Genomic DNA, 20,898 nt, shown 5'->3' on the forward strand with positions numbered 1-20,898 from the left:
CTGTGCAAGGTAGGCACACAAAATGCAATGTTTCAATTCTAAATCATCAAAACTTGCTGCATACACACACATCTACATGAACAATACAGTATAATGTGTTGAATTTCCCTTGCAGGAATAATAAAGTATACATTATAACTTATACGTGAGCAAATAATCGGGGTGGTGCACGATCACAGAAGGCTTGTATCATGTGAAAGTGCCAACAGTTTTGTTGTCATTACTTAGAATTCCTCATGGGGGCGACCGAAACTACACATCTTTAAGAAAAAAATCAAAAAAACAGAATTTGCTTAATTTCAATGGCACTGAATTCATGTCAGCTTAAGATGTGTGTTTTACTAACAACAAGACATATTTCTCCACACTTTTTGTGGATTTAGATCAGAATGTGCTGTTAGAGTTAGTTCAGGTTCAGGTTAAGGGCACCCAGTGCAGTACTGATACATTCTATTAAAACCCACTGAGGTGCATCATATCCATCTCTCAGCTGCATTTATTTTTTTTAATATAACAACATCAGCTGCAAATACAGTATGGGTAAACTGGGATACTGCTGTGGCTATGAGAGAGGAGAGGAAACAGGGTGGTGACATGTGAGCTCGAGCAGAGGAGGAAAATCTAATATGAACATGAAAATGTAAATGTGTTGATGTGATGTGGAGTGTGTGTTGTGACCTCAGGTTAGCATTTTTTTTCCCAAGCTGGCCCTAATCTTCCCTTGGCGGGGCCCAGATAGCGATCGCTAACAGGAGGCCGGCGCTGCGGCTCCTTTGAAATGCAGAGCGGCTCGGCGTGTAAATTGGAGGCCCCCCCCAACAGTGGCGGCAGATGACACGCGGCACTCGCGACCCCTCAGCGCCCGTCCAGGGGCCACAACGCCACAAAGGTAAATCTTGCACATCAGATCATTTCATTCTCAGCACAGAAGGGACGGAACGCACAATACCTGGTACTTTTAAAATGATAATGCCCCCCCGCCCCCATAACCCCCCAGAGGGGTATCATCATTTAGATTTCCCTACTCTGTCCCTCTCAGGGCTGACATGTAAACTCAGGCCTGATGAACAGCGGCAGTTTGGCATGTGTTTCTGTTTCTTTTGGCACTTTTGTTTTAAGTGTATTGCAGGTTTGAGCCCATTAGTTCCATAGATGAACTTTAATCTGTAGAAGAAAATTAATTACCAGTTTTTAGTCTGATCTTCATTCTGGGCAAATCTACTCAGACAGACTTGTGAATTGAACATGTTCTCAGCTACAGCTCTACAGCTTCTTGTGAACTCCTGTCTTCACTGCATAATAATGCTTTGAATAAAACCCATCTAAACCAGCCACAGAATTGAACCTGAAAGAACCTTTTCTTCCACACTTGCCGCATAGTAGTAGATTGTATACAGATCCTTGATCTGACATTGCAGTTTAGGCCAGCATCTTAAAACTTAGGCCATGGGGCATTCTGCTATGATGTCAAAAATACAAACAAAATACTAATACTATATAATATTGTTACGACCTCGTCTTTTGAGTAGCTATTTGTTGATAGGGCAGCGGTGGCCTAAAGGTTAGAGAAGAGAGCTTGTCCCTCCCTCATTACCAGCACTGAAGTGCCCTTGAGCAAGGCCCTTAAAGCGTAGGGGAGAGTGGGGTGATTTGTGCCGGAGGGGAAGTAGTGCCACCCCTTGCTTTTGGAAAACCATAGAATAAATTGGTCATATGACCACATCATTTTGAAAAGCCATCCATTTTACTCATCCTCCAAAGAAGGGAGACACATGGCATGAGAAGTAAGCACATTTTAGCTCAAAAAACGTTTCCTTTCAAAGTAAAATTTCTATGATTAAGGTTTTTTGATTGTAGTGTCCGAACGATTATAGACAAGTTTGAAAACATTTCACACATGTTTTAGTGCTTTAGCAGGCTACACAATGAGTCTATAGAGTTAGCATGATGTTAGCTCTTAACTGCTGGATCATGCTAGTTTTTCAAACTTGTTGGTCTGGGGTGATTTGTGCCAAAGGGCCTGGGTTAAGTTGTGCCAGTGATGAAGGAGTCTTCCCTAGAGGTCAACAAGTGGGATGTTAAGTAGTAGGCCAGATCCAGACCACCTAGACCTACATACTCACAGGGGATAATCTGGAGAAGTGAGGAGATGGGCATGCCCCGTCAGTGTTTGATTTTGGCCTACCTGTCATTTGTTTCATTTAGCTAACACTTTTTGAGTTTGCATTATGTTTTTAAAGATAAGTTTTATTAAGTTTTCAAGTGACCTAGGTCACAATAGGATGTTTAGAAATTAGCCTAGTCACTTTATTCTTATATGTTACATAATTGACAGACAGCATTATATGTATGTAAACAGGCATCTATTGCCAAAGCCTTTTTGCCTCAAATGATTCACAAATATCACATATTGTGTATTTAATTTTTTTTTGTTTTCCCAAACTACAAAATATGACTTATTCCAACAGTTTACTAGGGTGACAATATCTAAATAAACCTTAAATGAGTAATTTTCTATTGCATTTGTATTGCTTTCATATAGCATTACAGTTCATAACATTAAAATGTTCTGTTTTACTTCAGAAATCACTGGCACAATTTACCCCAACGTATTCCCCCAAAGGCACAACTTACCCCGCATCATGGGAAAGTTGTGCCACGAGACCACTTTTTTTCCCAAAAGCTATATTTCTGAAACAATTTATTTCAGATCCAAAGTTATTGTTCTCAGGGATGCACCACATTGGAAGCGTTTCCAGGCAAAATAGAATAGGAAAAGATGTTTATATGTCATTTAGACACAAATGCATATTAATAAATGACAGCTTGATGTTTGAAAGTCTAGGTTTTGACAACAATGTAGATATAAATGTAATACAAAATTTCAGAGAAAAGATTTTCAAATATTGCTCCTGTCATACAGAACGAAATATTCTGTAACATATTTTGCAGTCAATACTGCCGATGTTGTCTTGCTTTAATCAAATCAGTAGGCTATATATAAAGGGTAGGATAGGCTACGATAACAACGTAGTGTGTGTTCTGAGTGACGGACCTACATCAGACAGGCTATACAGGCCCACTTACCCATTTTTCAGAGTTTGAATCTGTCGGCACTATGTCCCGAGATCAGCCCTCCCTGTACCTAGCAGCAGGAGCAGCGCCGCGTCAGACACGCTTCCGGTGTGAGGGACACAGAAAAATCCACGCAGCTGAGACGCAGCTGAGACGCAACAGAAACGCCATGCTCTCGTGACGCGTGCAGTGTGTAACCGGCCTTAAGTTGAAGGCATTACTGTCATGGCTTCAGTTTAAAGTCACTTTGAGTAAAAACTGGCACAACTCACCCCACTTTCCCCTAACTCTCACCAAAATGCAACCTAGGGTTTTTTTGTGAATGTACCTGAGTCAAACTTTCGTTTAAAGGCATATTTAGGATGGAATAGCCACTTTTAAGATTTACCGTATTTTCGTTTTTCGGTCAAATGGCCTTTTGAATGGGAGTGATAGGGGCACTTTTATGCTAGCCTCAAAATAGCTATTTTTAAAACACTAAGAAGGCTCGACACAACATGAAACTTTACTTGAAGTATCACCAGCGGCTCTAGACCTTAACGAAAGCGTTGACAACATTGTTTTTGTAACCAGAATTTACTTAAAAGAACAACTCACTCTACTCACTCATAGAAGTACAGGTCGTGCATGAAGTAGGGTCTTGTTTCCTTTTTCATTCTTCTAAACTTTTTTGTTGAATATTATTGAAGCTGTTTTTCCCTCATTTTATTTTCCCACGGCTGATGCTCTCTGACAAATCGCCCTCAAAAGAGGAAGTGGAAAGCCAATAGCTCTTCTCTCACACATTTCCATGCTATCAACAAACTATAATCCACAGCCGTCTCCCACTTTGTCTCCAGCCCTCCACCCTTTGTTCCAGCAGGCTGCTGGCCCTGCCGTGGCTCGCCGTCTCTGCAGACGGGGATACACCACGGCTGTTCTGCTAAGTTACCAAACCAAGCCCCTCTTCCCATGTTACTCCACTCTCAACCTCCTTCTTAGTCAGTCTATTACATGGCAACTCATGTTCCAACACATGTTCCTCTGCTTTCTCCATTTCATTGTATTTCACACTGGCTTACGCCGGCTATAATCGCTCGACGCTAACAGTCATGAAGCTGCCTCATGTTGAGCAGGTCCGTGAAAATAATATCTTGTGATTTTCCCTCTCTTGGCTTATGTGATTGGTTCACCCACCATGTGTAAAAGATGGGGATGGATGCTTGTATCTAATGCTGGAGAGTGAAGGGAAGGAATCCTCTTCTGGTGGAGATGGAAGAGAAGCTAAAGCCCCATGTAGCAAGAGAGCTAACAGCATCACAACTCTGCAAATCTGCCTTTAAATACAACCAACACACTACTAGGGCATAACTTCCACTGGGGACGGGGACAGGGGGACGGGGGGTGGTTTTACTTTTTAAAACCCCGTTTTTGTCCCCCGATATATATTTCATATCATAGGTCTCTGTGATTATTCTAAACAATAAATAAAGTAAGACATATTTTTCAGAGTAGTCAATGCAGACAATGACCCTTATAAAGATGTGAGTCAAAACGCGTTGACCATTCTAAATACATTGCCATGTAAAATAAAGGCGTTTTAATTTTTGCACAAAACCTACTGCGTGTTTTGGATTGTTTTTGAAGGAGACATATACATTTTGGAACTGAGATCCGTTTCCACTCCTTCACATGAGAGATAAGACATCTTTTTCTCATACATAGTTTAGAACTATTCTTTTTGGCAGAATCTATCATCATGGTCAAGGAAATGGGATTCAAATCGAAAACATTTGTTACGCAGAGGACCCCCATAGCCCCTGTTTTGCGCCCCCCACCCCCACACTTCTCAAAAGTTAGACCCTTGAAGACACACATGGCTGAGAAAAGAAGAAGTACAACTGGTGACGGTGTGATAAAAAAGAAACGTGCTGCATGACTGGCAGTATCACGAAGCCCAGTACACTAACAGGGATCTAGCTTGGACCCGCGCCCCCTCCTTACTCACGTCCACGGCCCCATATTCCAGCGCTACCACTTGCCTGCGGCCCCTGAATATAGATGGAAAGTGACACCGTGATTGTGTGCGGGGGCCCCGGCCACGCTCAGATGAGGGTGTCACTTCTGCCTAGCCTGATTGCCACATTCGGCGGGCACGGCAGCAAGGAGTTAAATTGAGGGAGAAAAGGTCAGGAGCCAGTGGTCATCTGCTCTCCCTCTCTCTCCCCCAAATTACTTGTCCTCCAGGAGGGGAATGAAAACTGACAGGGCCCGGCCCGGGCACCTGGAGCCTGGGAGATGATCCACGGAGCCGGCAAGCCACCGGGGGAGAGGAATGTGAACAAGGGATGGGGTGGAAATAAAAAGAGGGGGGGGGGGGGGGGGGGGGGGGTGGGGGGGGGGGCTGGTAAAGGTGTCACACTCGGGCGAGTGCACAAAGCAGGCAATACTGCTGTAGGAAAAAGACAGAAGGTCAAGGCAAGAGTGAAGTCCCAGAGATAGCGGTGGAACGTCTGAATGCAACGTGGAGGTTTCATTTCAGCTGTGTGTGCGGCGAAAATCACAATCTATGGCAAGTAAATTCAACTCTGCGTTTCTATACTTTATGGATAAACAAAATATACACATGTACAGTATATGGGAAAAGCACACAGATATGACACTCTGGATGGATCTTGGTTAAATGATATATACTGTATATATATATATATATATATTTTAAATATGTCTTAATATAATACTCCCATGCTGTATGTTTATTGAAAGACAGTGGGGGACTAGTAGGCCTGTTCTGGCAACAAACTGACTCACAGGATCCCTTGGCATTGCCAGACCATCCTCCACAGCGCTGCGGAGGAAGGTCTGGCTAGTCCACACAGCATTCTGGGCTGGGAAAAAAACGTGCTCTGGTTTATTGGCATTTCTTTAAACCAATCACAATCGTCTTGGGCGGTGCCAAGCGTCAGACGGAGCTCCGGTGCCTCTGCAAAATAGCCTCGGGAAGGAACTTGATTTGGTGGAACATGTTTACGTTCAAAAGTTGTTTTAGTCGTGCAACAGAAAACTCAGATTGGACAGATAGTCTAGCTAGCTGTCTGGATTTACCCTGCACAGATCTGAGGAGCAGTTAACAATAGTCCTCAGAAATCCACCGCAGTTTAAAATTACAACACAAAGAAAACAGGAGGTGACAGACATCCGGCCGAAAAGAGTAACAAATCCGGCAGCATTTCACCGAGCAATCCCGGAAGTGGAACGTCGTGGATATACACTAGTCTACATGTGACTTTTAAAAGAATTCACACAGCAGACCGTAAGGATGGAGGCAGAACATTCCATAGTTTAGGTGCTAGGAATTAAAAGGAAGATCAAGATCAACTTAAGCAGTATGGGTGGGACAGACAGCAAATTTAACACAATAGACTTAAGAAAGCGAGCTGATGTGTATGGGTGAAGTAGCTCAGCTATATATGCAGGAGCCTAACCGTGCAATGCTCTGTACTTAAGTGTGAGAATTTTTGACTGAATCCTAAATGCAACAGGGAGACTGTAAAGAGACCAATCAAATATTACCCCTTAATAACACATGTTAGAGCAGACAGCAGAGAAAAGATAGGACCTTTAAGACAGACTTGAAACAAATCAAACCTATATCCCTTAATGTTCAATAGCATTTCTGAAGGCTTTTTGACATCCTACTGAAATTGACTGTCAAAGCATCACTTCTTTTTAAGTGACTTTTTCCATTTTAGCATACATTTCTCAGTAGGTTAGATTTTTGAATCCTAAATGTGTTTAGTGGGCCCCGCCACACTACAAGACATGTTGAGAATTCAAATAATAGATTCAACATGCTGAGTGTCCAGTGTCATTTGACCTATTTTGTGCAGACTGGAGATTCTCTGTGATCTAGGAAAGAACTGGTCATGGAGTTATGATCTGCCTTTATATCGGATAGTGTGTCTTCTAGCTCTAGATACACAAAATGCATTTGCTAAACTGAACCAGTGATGCAAAAGGTAAAGGTTTCTTTGAATCACAGAGGATGAGCTGTTCACTCTCGTTACAAAAGCCGATGAAGGTGCAGGTGCGTTTCTGTAAAGGCTTGTAAAAAAAGCAGAGAAAGTCAACATACATGGAGTGGGGATGCACCTCAATCTTTTGTTTTCAAGAGGAGTCATGTTCACTGACATGACTCATGTCAGTCTAGACCTGAGCCTGTCTGCCTGGCCCGAGATATGATAATTTAAGGAAGATAAACCTTTATTGTCATTGCACAGAGACCCATACAATGGAATTTTAAATGCCACAACTGAAGGTGCATTAGAGATAATAAACAAGATAGACAATAAATAGCTAAAAACAATTATAATTTAAGACGTAAAACCCTAACCCCAACCCTAACCCTTCCCACTAACCCAAAATATGGAACATTGTGTATTATTATTGTAATATTATTACAGGATAATAACGGCAAGTTAATGGTTTGGATGTGTGTAACCTACAACTACAGTGCTGGTGTCCAGTATGAATTAGGGCTGCACAAAATGTCGTTTTTTTAAATCTTCATCGCGATATCAAGTAGCGCAACAAACACATCATGAAAGGCTGCAACACATCGACATAGTCACTCAAGAGATTTTTGTTAGATGAAAGAAAATATCAGCAGAAAACTGCACTTTAAAATGGAACTGTTATTTATAGTGGTGCCTTTTTATCTTCAATTCAATGTTCAATTTCTTAATTGAAATAATTGTTGTGAATGTTTTTTTTTTCAACTGTTTTAAATTGGACAAGCAGCAGAACTAAGAACACTTTAATTAACTCGGAGCTTAATTATGAACCAGTATGAAAACCTGTCCCACTGATGTCCAAAGTGTGCTTCTTATTGTAAACTAAAGCTACTGCTCGCACTGGACTATGTACGCCTGAAGGCCAAAAATAGAGTTTCTCCTTTGGGCTGACTCTTGCTCTCATGCAGTATCTCCAGTTGGACCTGATGGCTGTCGTTCATCTTTTGACCCAGCCATTCGTTTGCTAACCATGTTACATTTTGAAATCAGGATAAAACCTAAACTGGGTAAACCCAGCCCGATCTGCCGGCGATTTGATTTCGCCCTTCAGCTCAGCCTGGAAACTTCTATATTTTTCTATCCTGCATCCGTTACAAATCTGCGGGGACCAATCACAAACTGGCTTATCCACCTGGCGCGCTATTGGCGGGTTCAACGCCATGACGATAGTTAAGCGACGGCAAGCAGCTTTTTGTTTACATTCAACATGGTGGCCACCGAAGCACAGCCACCCGTTGATGCCGCTGTCGCTGCTGTTTTAAAAGATTTCAAAGGCAAGTTTTCTCTGAAAACGGAACAGAAACTTGCCCTGGAACAATTCCTACAAGAGAAGGATGTGTTTGCCTTACCAACGACCAGCTTTGGTAAAAGCCTAATTTACCAGCTAACCCCGCTGGTGGCTCTGCAAAGTACGTCACCAGGATCGTTGTTCTGATTGGTTGAAGGACTATCCAATTGCGTACAGAGTCATTTGAACTATGCCCGTTGATCACGCCTCTTGTGCGGTAGAAAATACAGAGCAGACTCCCCAGACTATTCTTCAGTCTTAAAAGATTGAGCTTGGTCTGGTGACAGCCAGACTAGATGAAACCAGTACTGTTCATGTATGTGTACAACTTTGACCTCAACCCCATTCATGTAACAAAAGATAGAATGATGAAACAATGATTTTCATCTGGAAAAGAAAAGGAAATTGTAAGAAGTAGGTAAGTAAGACAGCGCCTATCACAGAGTCACAAAGTGCTTCACAGGTCAAATAAATGAATACATTAAAAACAATTGATAATCATAAAAAAAGCTGAATCACAGTAAATGATAATAAAACACAGCAGCATGAGATACAAAGTCACACAGTCAACAACGTGGCTGAACGAATGCCTGACTAAAAAGACGTGTCTTTAGCTGCTTTTTAAAGATGGCCGTCGCTCTTAAAACACGAGGTAAAGTGGGTTCCACAGTCTAGGAGCGACTATTTTCATATACTGTAATACTGTAATGTTTCTAATACTGTGAAAAAAGAAAGAAAAACAAGTTGCACAAATTTACCGTAGCTTTACAGTTACTTGTACATACTATATATAGATACAAAAAAAAGATCTACTCTATTAGATTTCAGAGGGAAATATTGTACTTTTTACTCCTCTACATTTAGTTTACAGCTGGATCTACATGTTCCAGTATTAGTTATTTAGCAGATTAGATGTTGTATATACATTAGGGAACGACCGATGCTGGTTTTTCAAGACCGATGCCGATTATTAGTAGTTAATGAAACCGATAACCGATATTTGGAACCGATACGCATTTACAGTGAAAATGGAAATCTTTAGGTCAAAATTAAGATTTTGCAATGTTAAATACTCCCAACACAAAACTGTGTTTAAATGCTTTGAGCAATTATTTAATAAATTTGAAACTTTCAACATAATGCACGTTAAAAGATATTCAGATAGTGTTGTGGGCGGGACATTAAGTCAGACTCAGTGGTGAGTGAAACCGAAGCAGAGGGACAGACACAGAGCTGGAGCCGAGCCAAAGTAGAACACTTTTGTAATTCATTAACTTTATTGGTTATCAGGCAAATATAATGCCAATACAGATAATCTGCAAACTGCCAAAAAACAGCACTATAATCGTCATCATATTATGACCATGGGGTCTCGGGGTCCTGACCTAGAAAATGTAATTTTCTGCATTCTAGTGATTTTTTATGCAACAGTTTATGGTGCCAGTGTTTTTATTTATGTAAAGGAAACTATTATTCTCCTGTTTTCGGGATGTTTTTTTTTTATCAGGAATCATGTACCTCTCAACAAGAAATCTGTTAGAGAATGAGACCTTGTTAAAGCCAGAAGCTCCAACGCTTAAATCTACATAAAAGATGTCACAGATCACGAGAGATTACATCTTTGTTTTTCACGCTCCTGTTGTGTTCCATAACCCCCTAGCAAAGTAGACCCGGTTCTTGTTTTCTGAACAAGTTTTTTTCTTTTTTACCTCTTTTGGGGAGTGGGTTTTCTGTCATATTTTTTTTTTTAAGGGGGTGCAAGAAAAACCATTAATGTTATTAATGTATTGGTTATTTAATAGCTTATTTGTTTATTACCAGTGTGTTGAATGTTGTAAGTTACAAGTGACCGAAATAATGAACTTGATTATGATTATTCTGTGCAGAGTATACACGATCAGCCCATCCATCCATCCATGCTGCGGTGGACCTGCTGTCCTCTTCTGCCCCCATTAGGTGGCGCTGTGTGCCAGCTACTCTCTCTGACACCATCCCATAATCATGTGCCCTGCATCACATACAGTATGACACAGCTGCCAGCCTCGGATGCACAACTCGGGGCTTACAGTACACGACTGGTAACAATTAAACTGAAATGGCATCCTATTGCCGTCCAGCTACTCTTTTTGTTTTGGCACTGGAGCAATTAACCTGCTGATAACACACACACACACACACACACACACACACACACACACACACACACACACAACATACACACACACACACACACAGTCCGTCCGTCTCTCATCAAGCTTTCCAATCTGGGCACATACTAACACGTAGCCTACAAACACATATTACTAGCACGTGGTCACACACACACACACACACACACACACACACACACACACACACACACACACACACACACACACACACACCCCCCTCCCAGCCCCTCAGGCCGTCGGAGAGCCATTGGATTAGAGGATGCTAGCAGAGATAGTTTAACGTAATGAACCATCAAGATGACGACTATTAAAGATGATTTGCAGTGTTCCGGTGCACAGAGGAGATAGGGAGAGCAACCTGAGTTTGGCTGACGGTGTGGTGTTAACTCTTTTTTTTTTTTTTTTTTTTTTGTCATTGTTGGGCAGATAAAGATTAGAGGGCCCATTTTCTCCTCAGACAGGAAGGACATGATAAATGGAGCAAGTGGATGTACACAGTTTTGAACGATGGGAGTAGGTTTTTAGAGACATGGCACATTAGGCCACTAACCAGTATGTTCCCAGCATGCATCTGAGGGATGCTGATGCACTAAAGAGAGTCGGGTTCAGCAATAGAAGAGCAAATTGAGGATGTGGATTGTTGCACAGTATAAAAACTTGTCTGGAGGACGACAGACATCAAGTCCACCATTACTTTGCAGTATTTTACTATATTCCATTTACAGAGACTAAATATATAATTGACAATATATCTGTTAACAGTATGTTAGAAAGGTCCTGTTTATTGGGATTTGAGGTTGAATAAATATTCATTTTACAGTTGCGGTATATACAGTATAGCCTATACATACTGTATGATTGTGCATTTGTAAATCCCTAAAAAATGGCTTGCTCTAAATGTATATGTGTACAGTATGTGTTTGTGCTTGTATACAGTTTATAGTCTAAATGATTCTGACTGCTGTGTAAATAGGGAATCATTAAGAAATAAATCCCAAGTTGCAAATTGCAAATTCCCAGCAAACATTCTTTGTCATGTTTTAATGCGGACCGCTGAAATAACAGCGACGGTACATTTGGAATTAGTGCCAAGTCAGGCGGTCGGTCAGCAGAAAATGAATGTCTAAAGTTCTTAATTGTGAGACTTTTCTTCCTTTCTCTGTTTAAATATTTTCGAGATCCAAACAGTTGCTGGGAGATGGGGGGCTTGAATGTCAGATTGAATGTCACTTTTGGTTCTGGGAATATGTGATGGCATTATTTCACTATTTGTTTTGCCATTTACAGTTTTTTTCGATTGCTAAACGACAGTGGGCACAACTGGAGTCACATGTGCAAAACTCTAACTACAGTCTGCACAGCAGCAGTTCATGTGGACCAAACTCTAGTTCATTTTTCATTGCTTGAACACAGTTTTCAAAACTCTACACACTTATCCCATGACTTTAACCACAACGTGCACAACACTGTAGATTTACAGCACTTTGTTCAAATGTTAACACACTGCTGTCAAAACTGTTAACCACACATTCAAAACAGAATAGATTTCAGTCTGGTGCCTATCAAACACTGCTGATTGGAATTTCAGCTGAAAGCCTAAGCAGGTGTCTTGTTTTAGACTAGTTAGTGAACATATATGGTATTTATACAGAGAAAGCTCAGAGAGACTTTTTTTGTATACAAACAAGAAATAAGAATGAAACATATATACACTGTACTGTTTGAGAGAAACAGGTAAAATATCAAAGATACCAATATGTCCAGGTAAGATGTCTGAGGTTATGTACACAGCTATAAAAAAAGTGAAAAACACTATATCTTTACAATAGTAAAACTGTGTTCTTACTGTTTTTCTGTATTCTGTTTGATGCTAGTGTTTTTACCCTCAGTGTGTTCTGAGTGACAGTGTGTGTTATCTCAGTGAGGATTGTGCATAGTGTTGGGCTGCACTGAGCCTGTTTTGCAAGTGATGTGAACTGTTTAGCTCAGGTGACTGTTGGTAGTGCAGACTGTAGTTAGAGTTTTGCACATGTGACTCCAGTTGTGCCCACTGTCGTTTAGCAATCGGAAAAAACTGTAAGAATGAAACAATTGTACACTGTACCGTTTGAGAGAAACAGGTAAAATATCAAAGATACCAATATGTCCAGGTAAGATGTCTGAGGTTATGTACACAGCTATAAAAAAAGTGAAAAACTCTATATCTTTACAATAGTAAAACTGTGTTCTTACTGTTTTTCAGAAAGTAATGGAGGTGAAAGCAATAGAAACACCACATTCATTTGTATTTAGAGATGATGCAGACATCCATTGTGATGAAGAAAACCTGCCACATGATGCTGGAGAGAGGCAGGATTAGTCACACTATTCTTTGGTACTGTTACGTATGTACATTTAGTTTTTTTTCCCCAGTAATTCCATAAATTACTAGAGACTAAATACTTTATTGAAGAAAACTGCTGATTTGCATTCCTTCTTTTTTACCTTATGTAAAAATTGGTATGCTATACAATCTATATTTTTTCCTTAAATAAACTGTTGAGTAGTATCAAGTCACTCAAATTGTTCAAACTGTAAAGATGAAAAAGTTTGTATTTTCTGTATTGGTGCTTGATGCTAGTGTTTTTACCCTCAGTGTGTTCTGAGTGACAGTGTGTGTTATCTCAGTGAGGCTTGTGCATAGTGTTTGGCTGCACTGAGTCTGTTTTGAGACATGTGCTGAGAGTTGTGTTGCTTTGAATGAGTTTTGCAGGTGATGTGAACTGTTTAGCTCAGGTGACTGTTGGTAGTGCAGACTGTAGTCAGAGTTTTGCACATGTGACTCCAGTTGTGCCCACTGTCGTTTAGCAAATTCGGAAAAAACTGTAATAGGTTTATGGTTACTAAAATCATGTAAACAAATAAAATAATAAGTGTAAGATATTCATTGTTGACAATGAAAATAGTAGTTTGATAAAATAACCTTGTTCACAAAGTAGTGTATGCACGTCCCAAAATCATATAAGGTGCTTTGGCAAGAAGGCAAAACAATGTCCTAAACACAGTGAATAACTTGTACACATGTTGATGGGAGTGAGTGACAGGTCTTGGTCACATGCAGAGTATTGTGATGAAGACATCATTTCCATGTTTGGAAGCGTTTGTGGTGTTTGGCCCGTTTTTCAATTTTTTTTTTTTACTCAAGGTCTACTTATTCCTGAGCTTTTTTTAAAAACGACAGTAAGATGAGGATGAAAGTTCAAAAAAAAAAAAAAAAAAAAAGAAAAGCTAGTTAGCAGACGTTGAGTCAAGATTATTTTGAGAGTTATTAAAAAAATAATTTTAGGTTGCAGTCCCAGAGCTTATAGCAGTTTTTTGATGTCAGATATTATCTTCATGTAGTATCTACTAAAGATAGGAATGTGTGCTGGCTTATGAGTCCTGTTTATTCTGACACGCAGACATTTAGCGGTGTGCACTGGAACTGAAGCTGCTGCGTCTCCTGTTGTGATGCAGGCCTCGTCGCCCAGCCTTTATTTACCGTCGAGGGAACACAGGCGTGCATGTAAAGAGCGAGCGGAGCCCCTCACCGCCGTCTGCAGACCGCACTCAATCTCCCAATATCTCTGCAAGCACAAGACCAGATTGAATTTTCCTCCGGAGTCTCCCAGGATGGGAGCGGACGTCACTGGAGGATGCTTCCCTCTCCCCGCCTCCTGCTGCGGCCCAATAGATGCACGCCTTAGATATCTCTCCCCAGACAGGAACCAACGGCGGCGGTGGCGGCGGCGGCCTTACTGCGGGAAACGCTCTGGATTTGCTTTTAGATTTTACATCTAGTCAACAGTGGGAATTCACTGATAAACAAAAGAAAAGTCCATCTGGCATGAAACGCAGCGTCCTCAGAGAGCAGGAGCGTGTTTTCTAGATTGGAGTTCTTAGAGCTGATCCCCAATATAGAGATAGTCACACAAAAGGAACAAAGCGCTCTGTGTTTGCCTCGACATTCTTTGATAATTTCAGCGCTAATTTCCCCCATTGTCATTTCAGCTACTACTGTGGTCCATCTATTTTTGTGTGTGTGTGTGTGTGTGTGTGTGTGTGTGTGTGTGTTCTGTAAGCAGGATAAGAGAATAAATATTTACCATCTGTGGTGCTTTTTCCTCCCCTCTCTCTCTCTCTCTCTCTCTCTCTCTCTCTCTCTCTTTCTCTTTCACTTCTCTCTCTCTCTGTCTCTCTTTCTCTCTCCCCACGCAAAAATTCTGGCTTTTTTTTTTTTTTTTATCAGTGCTGGAGTTCAGCCATGGGCCTTTTTAATTTTCTGCTTTTGTGTTTTTAGCCGAGATTGACAGGCTGCTCTCTCCCTGGAGCATTGTTCTATTAATCTGTTTAATATGCTACAGAAACATTGGAGTGCCGGAACAGGCAGCCTGGGTAATGGAAATCGCAGCAGGTAAAAGGCTGGGCTCGCATATCTGAAGACCGGAGAGGGGGCAAGAGAGGCGCAACAGTCCCCCACCCCCTCCCCCCCTTGCAACCTCTCCACCTTGATGACCTTGTATGGAGAGACAGGGCAGATGGACAGACTGTGTCCCTTCACATATTATTGTGCTGGAAAGCAAATGGCTCTTCCCCGTCATCGCTCGTCACTTGCCATCAGCTATCCCCCATCCCGTCCTTGTGCTGATTCTTCATAAGATGCACAGTTAAAAGCAAGGCTCGCCGACTTCCAGGGTGCCATCTCTGAGCGCCGAACTGGAGCGGCATGGGGGTAAGAGTGAGGCATGTGCGTTGAGAAGTGACTTCCAGCTGTGCTATATACGTTGAAAATGGTAAGTAAATGCCAATGTATAATTGTGCACCCCGTCCCGCCGCCCCTCCATCCTTCTTTCTTCCACCTCCAGCCCCCTCCTGCTGAGGCAATGAGTTGTGGTTTAATTAACTCTGCCTTAATGGGCGCACAGCAAGACAGAGGGGGTGTAGGGGGGGCTGGAGGTCGCAGGTTTGCGTCAAGCGGCGCTCCGTAACGACGCTGTCCCCCAGAGATAAGCTGGTTAAGTGTTCGCTGTTCCCTCCAACAAAAAAAAGGCTGTGGCCCTGACATCCTGCCTGGGCCGGAGACAGTGGATGCCGCGCGGTGACAATGACGGTCGGGCTCGCGGGCTGGAAAGTGAATAGGCCGAGCGGAGCGCTAATGACACGAGAGCGAGATAAGTATGCACAGGAATCCATCCTCAAAGCCTTTACGGTCTCGCAGACAAGGCCTAACCTCGCTTTATCCTTGGTGTAACGCAGAGAGCGTAATGTGCTGATTTCTCTGACTTAGGTTAAGCTTTTGATCAGCCTGCTATCACGGACCGGCCTGGGGGATAGAAAAAAAAAAAAACAATAGGAGTCACAACTGGATTTTCGGAGCGCGATGACACTAAAGAGCGAAGATATTCCGCAGGGAAGGATTTGTCTTTTTTTTTTTTCTCTTCTCCCTGAACTGACAGAGAATTCGACCTCAAAAGAAAGAAAACTACGGCGGTTGGACGAATCATTTAGCGGCAAATCATTCCCAAACAAAATAATGCTCAAGTCGTATGATTGATTTCCGAGGCAGATGGAAATTACACATACGCCTAATTTTGGCCAGAAGCTTTTAGTTTCCAACTTTTAATGAGGTGAAACTCTAATCCAGACTCTTCACCTCTCACTCCGTCCCAGACGCTGTTGTAATAACACCGTGTCCAACTCTGGGATGCTGGGAAAATGCCGCCGCCTGATATCTCCCCTGCCAGTGTTTGGTTCTATTAACACCACCCCCTCTGCCTTTATCTCAGACATGTAACTGAACCTGTAAATCCACCATTATGAAAAGAAAAGCGACTGTGCCAAAAGGAAATGAGGAGGTATGATGAAAAGCGATTGGATGGGGAAGTGGCGAAGCTGCAAAGAGGCCCTCAGATCAAAGCAAGCCACCGGTAATTAGAATACATGCTGAAGAGAAGCAGACGTCTGCGCAAATCAGGATTTTTAGCTGGAAAATTACCTGTTGAGCTGCTGAAATAATAAATGAGAGCCGTGTCTCGGTGAAGTGGGGAGACTGAGACGCCGAGCTCTGCGAAGTCAGGCTCACCGGTCGCCTCGCTTTCCCAAGGTGGCGTGACAGACATCGGAGGGAAGAATTAATCTCACCTATTTTCAGTTTCTCTCCTTACATTTCTCTCTTTACATTTTTTTTTTCACCCCGGCCCTATTTCCCTATTATTTTCTTCTAAGGCTTTACTCGCTTTTTGAGCATCTTTTGTTCCTATCTGCTTTTCTGGTCTGTGCCGCCTCACACATTAGATTCACAGCTCCCTTTTTGATATTATCTGCCATGAATGACTTTTAGTAATCAGTTTAATGTTGCAAAGGAGCAACACGGGTCACTTCTATCCACCATGCATAATTTTCAAATGAATTCTGAGCTCTTGGTAAACTTACAAAAGTGAACCACATGGGAGATAATTGTTGGTTGATGGCGATTGAAGGTTTTTAACATGCTTTCAGAAACTTGTGGATGCCAGCAAAAGTTTTTGTAAGCCTTTCACTACTTCTATCATCTGCCATATCCACAAACAATACACCTTTAGCTTTGTTGTGTTTGTCAAACAGTGCCCTAATACCTTTAATTTGTTGATGTTTCAGGGTGAAATGAGCAGATCGATATCGGGCTGGAATGGAGATGGCTTTGCATAGAGACTTAAACCGGTTCTGTTGGAAAATACATCCACCAACACCTCTAAAGTTCACTAGTTAACGCACATCTTGTTCACTTAATCTGTACACAAACAAAAAATAAAAATTGACAAGCGTTCACGGCCATCTTAGCACTTTTTAGGCACAGCGGTGCTTTAAGATAACTGCTTAAGTCAACATGCTTTTCACAGTGACAATGTTACCATATTGATTTAGGTATAATGTTTACAATGTTCACCATCTTAGTGTGGTGTGTTAGCATCCTTCTAGTCTCGCATTGCCAACCTTCCTCCACAGCGCTACGAAGGAGGGTCTGGCTAGTCCACACAGCATTCTGGGATTGGAGAAAAACGTGCTCTGGTTTATTGACATTTCTTTAAACCAATCACGATTGTCATTGTCTCTGCCAAATAGCCTCTGGAAGGAACTTGTTTTAGTGGAACGTGTGTACGTTACGTTACAAAAGTTGTTTTAGTCGTGCAACAGAAAACTCAGATTGGACAGATAGTCTAGCTAGCTGTCTGGATTTACCCTGCAGAGATCTGAGGAGCAGTTAACCGTAGTCCTCAGAAATCCGCCGCAGTTTAGAACGCCAACACAAAGAAAGAGGAAGGTGACAGACATCCGGCCTAAAAAGGACATCCGGCAACACCTGAACAATCCCGGAAATGAAACGTTGTTGATATAGACTAACCCCATCAAGGCTCCGCTGTGGCACCCTGAGACAAATCTACGCACTCCTTGCCCAATTAGGAGGTAGCAATCACACACACCAGCGCAACCGCTGCTCATCACCCTTAAGTTCGAAGTGAACTTTGAGGGCTACACACAAGCTCATAGAACTGGAGTTACGTCCCGTAACTACCATTTTTACTTCGTACGTGCTATCCCCAAATTAAAAACCAGTGATTTGCTTCACAGTTTCCCTCGTTCTATCTGTCTCTCGTTCACTTTAGACTTACCCGTCCAGGAACTTGGTAGGTTACAGTAATCATCACGAGTTAGCTAGGACTGATACGGTTTATCTGTGTTTTTTGCCCCCAACGGTGCCTTCCAGGCAACACTGCCTGGAAGGCACCGTTGGGAGGCACTGGTTATGGTTAGGGTTAAGGTTAAGGTTAGGGTTAGGTGCCTTGAAGACTTGACGGCGGTCGCAGCGCTGCCTGGAAGGAGCAGTTGGGGGCAAAAAAACACCATCGAGCACGTGGCTAACCAGTTTAAAACAGAGAAATAGACAGGTTTATGGACTGCTCTACACATATATTTTAATAGCTTCACAAATACAAGATAACTTATAATGCGCAGGACCATATTGTGGCAGTCCATATTCAGAAATTTACATTTGTAACTAAAATGCATGTCAAATTAAACAATAATACTACAATATGTTTACAATTTTGTATGTCTTGCATGTTAATCAAACCCTTCCTGCAAACCTTGTGCTTGCACTAAAATCGAGCAACTAATCTAAAAAACAACATGTGGTAAAGATAAAATCCTCTTTCACTTGGATATCAGCTGTCTGGTTTCTGTAGCTGTCTGAATGTCTTTGCAGCCACATGCACATACTGTAGACTTACACTCAGAGACTCAGAGAGTAGACACAACATTATGTGAAGTCAATGTTGGGGTAGAAATGAACAACAGGGCTGCTGTTTCAGAATGACTTGGCTTTGCCTCCCAGGTGATGTTGGCGGTACCTGTGTGTGTGTTTGTGTGTGTGTTGTTTATGTGCGCACAGTGTTTGCAGTGGCAGTCCGAGCCTCGGCGTGCTGTAAATGTCACCCGTCATCAGGCGCTTGTGCAGCGTGTGCCCTTGCAGGAAGGGGAAAGTGCCGATGTTGCAGATCCCAGCCTTTGATTTAGACACGAAAGGCAGACCGGCAGCAAACGCACTGAGGCGTGAAGGTAAATTCCCATAATTCACAGCTGAAAGGTTAGCCAGTGGCGCGCTTTGCTCCTTCCTCATGTTAGTTGCTAACAAATGTCACCTGATTGAAATAAGCACAGTTGTACATTTTGTGTGCGTGTGAGTGAGTGTGTGTTTGCTGGTACAGCTCTAAAACTGATATACTGTGTTTTGTCAGAGGCTCTCATACGGAGTAAATCTGCAGTGTTGGTCTGCATCAGCACAGACGTCGTCCTGTGGCAGCTTCAGTCAGCCGGTTCATGAACACTACAAGGGCAGAAGCCCCAGTGATACACACACACACACACACACACACACACACACACACACTCCCCACCAAAGACCATTACGGCCAATACAATCACCTTCACAGTAGTTTGTTACACCAGTTGGTACTGTCCCTTTTTAATATGGACAGTCTCTACCGGGGCTGCACAACATATCATTTTTTATTATCATCATTGTGATATCAACTGGCGCAATAAACATATCGCGAAAGACACTCATATCAGCTCAAAAATTCACTTCAAAATGTAACTGTCACTTTTTTTTAGTGGTGTTCAATGAAAGACTATTGGAAAAAAAAATTCTTTTATTTCTTTTAAATAATAGGCAATTTGTTGTATTTTAGCAGAACACTGAAAGCAACAGAACTGAGTACACTTTAAAACATGTTTATATATCGATCGCAAGTGATACCGTTATCGCATATTTTCCTCATATCGTGCCGTCCTAATCTCTCCATAGGTGTCCACAGTTCACTGGGAAAACATTAGCAAGGTGAATGAGTTACAACAATAGTTGTAATCCAACAGCTCTAATCACGAGGAAAAGCATCAGAGGCAAAACCAGAAAACATTTTATGCATAAAATATGATCCCTTTTACCAAAATCAGAGACATAGTTGGCGGTGTGTGACTTATAGTGCATTCCATTTGTACTCTGAAGTTGGATTTTCTGAGGTCAAAGTCAGAAACACACACCCGGACCTCAAAATCCACCACGGCTGCTCCGTGAATCAACAGTAGTGAAAGCTGTGGTAACATACAGTTTATTTGCACTTCTGTGTCCTCTCCAACTTCTATCTGTCGACATTTTGCTACGCTGTTGTGGTTTTGCACAGGGGACTAGTGAAGTGGAAACACATTTAAAACAAAACATACAGATTCGGTTTTCTAAAAAGCAATTTAAAAAGGATGTAGGTGGTTAAAAACAGATGAAAATCAATTCCAAAGAAAATACATTCAAAAGGACGTTGTTAAGGGCTAATTAAATTGCTTGCCCTTATGGTTAAAAAAAATACACATCACCATTAAAAGTTTAGTAAAATAAGTGCTCAAGAAAAGTGCTTAAAACTTTAAACAACAATATATAAATTCAAGCAAATAAAACAATTTAAAATAATACATAGGGGTTAAAAGGGTCAGGGTCAACTGCCCAATGTCCTGGCCTCAGTTATGACGATTAACCAATTTAAAGATTCAAAACGTTCAAAATTAAAAATTTGTCTGTGACACCACAAACCTATATGTCTTATAATGTTCAATTGGTTTGGTTCATTAATGTGTTGTACACTAGGAGAGAGGAGACTTTATTTTTAAGAAAATGTCACCGATAATGTGAGCACAGACAAGAGCTTCCAGTTTTCCAATTCTGCTCCTTTTATTTCTCCTGCTCAGCCCATCCTTTCTCTACTGA

Source organism: Perca flavescens, chromosome 3, assembly GCF_004354835.1.
Source record: "Perca flavescens isolate YP-PL-M2 chromosome 3, PFLA_1.0, whole genome shotgun sequence".
In the NCBI taxonomy this organism is placed as follows: domain Eukaryota; kingdom Metazoa; phylum Chordata; class Actinopteri; order Perciformes; family Percidae; genus Perca; species Perca flavescens.